At 51.6% G+C, this 3,858-nt stretch overlaps 1 long non-coding RNA gene across 3 annotated transcripts in view; it reads left to right on the forward strand.

The window, feature by feature from the left end:
* The window catches only part of LOC112073594 (uncharacterized), a 51,586-nt gene extending 47,954 nt beyond the window's left edge, over positions 1-3,632 (forward strand). For all 3 annotated transcript variants that reach the window (XR_011476601.1, XR_002894573.2, XR_002894574.1), the window contains exon 3: positions 3,546-3,632. This is a non-coding gene — a long non-coding RNA (uncharacterized lncRNA). The remainder of the gene's footprint in view (positions 1-3,545) is intronic.
* The last annotated feature ends 226 nt before the right edge of the window (positions 3,633-3,858 follow it).

Raw genomic sequence — 3,858 nt, forward strand, 5'->3', positions numbered from 1 at the left:
TGTTAGTACTGGTACGGCGACGCGCGAGACCGGTTTAGTACTGTACTGGGTGCCGAGGACGCCTCACGGTGTTAGGGACTGTATTTACGGCTGACTACGGGAGCGACCTGACGGGGTATCGTAGTACTGGTACGGGGGTGGATCTAGGGAGCGGGGGGGGGAGGTAGTACTGGTACGGGGGGAGGAATGTTAGTACTGCAGGGGGAGGAGGTGTTAGTACTGGCACGGGGGGAGGAGGTGTTAGTACTGGCACGGGGGAGGAGGTGTTAGTACTGACGGGGGAGGAGGTGTTAGTACTGGCACGGGGGAGGAGGTGTTAGTACTGCACGGGGGAGGAGGTGTAGTACTGGCACGGGGGAGGAGGTGTTAGTACTGTACGGGGGGAGAGGTGTTAGTACTGTCACGGGGGGGAGAGGGTTAGTACTGGTCGGGGGGAGGGTTATACTGGCACGGGGAGGTGTTAGTACTGGCACGGGGGAGGAGGTGTTAGTATGGCACGGGGGGAGGAGGTGTTAGACTGGCACAGTCTGCTTAAACATGTCTACATGTCATAACCAGCCTGACCAGTGGACTAGGGTTTTCGATTCTGTGTTGGGTTGGTGGCAGTAATGGCAGATGTCCCCTCTGGATTCACATGGCAGGATGCAGGAGGACGTCTACATGAAAAGCCATCGGGGGGGGGCTTGTCACCTTCACACGGCTGATAATGTTGTAGGCGTTGTGGGCATGTACCAGGTGATGAAACACAATGACCGTACTGCCATTTTAATTCTTGTCTGATATGAATCACTTGCTGATATGCAGCACAATGAGTAAAGATCCTTATGTTGATGTGTCTGGTCTGGCTGTGGTGCAGACTACAGAGGGTCCTCTCGTCTCGTCCCCAGTGTGTCTGAGCCAAGGCAGTGGTGGATAGATGGAGGTGGGCGGGCACCTGCTGCTGAGGAGACAGCTGGAATGGAGAGATGAATGAAGACGGGATTTTATCCTCCTGCTGCTTCCACAGTTTTTCCCTCTGTGGATTTTCAGGGACAATCCCCCCGATTTTAGCCCTCAGAAAGAACCAACTATGGAGTTAAATGGAGTCTGATATTTCAATAATTAAACGTTGCATTTCATCATATTTGCATAATGAAATATTTTCTGTCTCTGTACCAAACTCGTTTTGCTCTCGCGGCTTCCCTGCAGACCTTTTATACGAGAGTGTTCAGGCAAACGATCAGTGATACATTGTAACCATGGTCAGAAAGTATTTCCATGCAACAGTATAATCTACCAAACCTGAATGATTCTAAAATGACTAGATCGACGAGGAGGGGTAATCCAATTGATGGAAATTGATAGTAAAAATATAGTTCCATGCCATTGTTTTTTTTCTTCTTTTTTCGCGTAGCTACACCCGTAGTCACCTTTTTATAAAAACAAATGCTTACCTTTAAAAATATATATATTTTAAAAAATAAACAGGTTTTGTTATGAAGAACTTGAGGATCACGGTTCTCATTCACCAGCTTCCCCGTTAGGTGACCTGCTGGTTGTGTTGGTGGTGCCAGCTTCCCCGTTAGGTGACCTGCTGGTTGTGTTGGTGCCAGCTTCCCCGTTAGGTGACCTGCTGGGTGTGTTGGTGGTGCCAGCTTCCCCGTTAGGTGACCTGCTGGGTGTGTTGGTGGTACCAGCTTCCCGTTAGGTGACCTGCTGGGTGTGTTGGTGGTGCCAGCTTCCCGTTAGGTGACCTGCTGGGTGTGTTGTGGTGCCAGCTTCCCCGTTAGGTGACCTGCTGGGTGTGTTGGTGGTGCCAGCTTCCCGTTAGGTGACCTGCTGGTGTGTTGGGTGTGCCAGCTTCCCCGTTAGGTGACCTGCTGGGTGTGTTGGTGGTCCAGCTTCCCGTTAGGTGACCCTGGTGTGTTTGGTGGTGCCAGCTTCCCCGTTAGGTGACTGCTTGGTGTGTTGGTGTGCCAGCTTCCCCGTTAGGTGACCTGCTGGTGTTTGGTGTGCCAGCTTCCCCGTTAGGTGACCTGCTGGTGTGTTGGTGGTGCCAGCTTCCCCGTTAGGTGACCTGCTGGGTGTGTTGGTGGTCCAGCTTCCCCGTTAGGTGACCTCTGGGTGTGTTGTGGTGCCAGCTTCCCGTTAGGTGACCTACTGGTGTGTTGGTGGTGCAGCTTCCCCTTAGGTGACCTGCTGGGTGTGTTGGTGTGCCAGCTTCCCCGTTAGGTGACCTGCTGGTTTGTGTGTGGTGCCAGCTTCCCCGTTAGGTGACCTCTGGTGTGTTGGTGGTGCCAGCTTCCCCGTTAGGTGACCTGCTGGTGTGTTGGTGGTGCCAGCTTCCCGTTAGGTGACCTGCTGGTGTGTGTGGTGGTGCAGCTTCCCCGTTAGGTGACTGCTGGTGTGTTGGTGGTCCAGCTTCCGTTAGGTGACTGCTGGTGTGTTGGTGGTCCAGCTTCCCCGTTAGGTGACCTCTGGGTGTGTTGGTGGTGCCAGCTTCCCCGTTAGGTGACCTGCTGGGGTGTTGGTGGTGCCAGCTTCCCGTTAGGTGACCTGCTGGGTGTGTTGGTGGTGCCAGCTCCCCCGTTAGGTGACCTGCTGGGTGTGTTGGTGGTGCCAGCTTCCCCGTTAGGTGACCTGCTGGTTGTGTTGGTGGTGCCAGCTTCCCCGTCAGGTGACCTGCTGGGTGTGTTGGAGGTGTAGTGACCGTAGCCCAGCAGTGGCCAATCCCGTCCTTCTTTCCTCTGTTTGCTGAAGACTGTGTAGCACCCTGTGTCAAAGACTGCAGACCCTGGCTGGCATCGTGCTGAGTAAATGTTTGACATTCGACCGTAACAGAGGTCCTGTTGTAATAGAGGAAAAAGATTTTGGTGCTTTATTGCCAAACTTCATAACCAAACAATAGCTCGTCCTCTAATTCTATAATATATATTATTATTATTTTCTATGACCCAGAACAGGGAAGGCATTATATTTTGAGGGGTTATGGGCTTGAAAGATTTTGCCTGTCCTGCACCACACCACATCTCTCCTCCTGTTGTCTGCCAATTCACCCTCCACCACGACCACGTCGCATCGCAAATGGTACCCTACTACCTATTTAGTGCACTACTTTCTATGGGACCTGGTCAAAAGTTAGTGCACTACTTTCTATGGGTCCTGGTCAAAAGTTAGTGCACTATAAAGGGAATAGGGTCCTATTTGGGACTTGGAATCCATCTGAAGCGGAGGTCTTTCACCTAATTTATTATCTAAGGTCGATCGCGGTCAATGTTTCATCTGCTACGTGACGCCTGTGAACGCTCTTCCTCCGCTGAGATGGCAGATTACCATACACCACCCTATGACACACAGATGCTCGCGTAGGATCTGGAAAGAGACTCATGTGAAGGGAGTTTAAACAACAACAAAAAATGTTATTGACCTTTTCCTGGGCGAGTGACGATTTTTTGATTGAAGCCCCTGTTCCTAGTGCTTTCTCTTTTGACCTGTGTGATGTACTGTTTTTTGTTACGATGTGAATGTGTGCTGAGATGTCACCTGCTTGTCTACCTGTCTTCCAGGGTGAAGAGGGGCCCCCTAGTCTGGAGTACATCCAAGCCAAGGACCTGTTCCCCCCGAAGGAGCTGGTCAGTGAGGACGACAACCTGCAGGTGGGTGACTGAGAACACACACACACCAGGTACAGTAGACACAGCTCACACACAATAGGATAGAATTGGAAACATCTCATCTCTACAGTGAGCGATTTCTCTCTAGAGAGAACTTCCTATGGGAATCTGCTGTGCGTGAGATGAGGCTGTTCTTCTGTAGAACCTCCGCTTGCTCATACTGTAGGTTCTGTAGAACCTCCGCTTGCTCATACTGTAGGTTCTG

This window comes from Salvelinus sp. IW2-2015, unplaced genomic scaffold (genome assembly GCF_002910315.2).
Source record: "Salvelinus sp. IW2-2015 unplaced genomic scaffold, ASM291031v2 Un_scaffold2312, whole genome shotgun sequence".
Lineage (NCBI taxonomy): Eukaryota > Metazoa > Chordata > Actinopteri > Salmoniformes > Salmonidae > Salvelinus > Salvelinus sp. IW2-2015.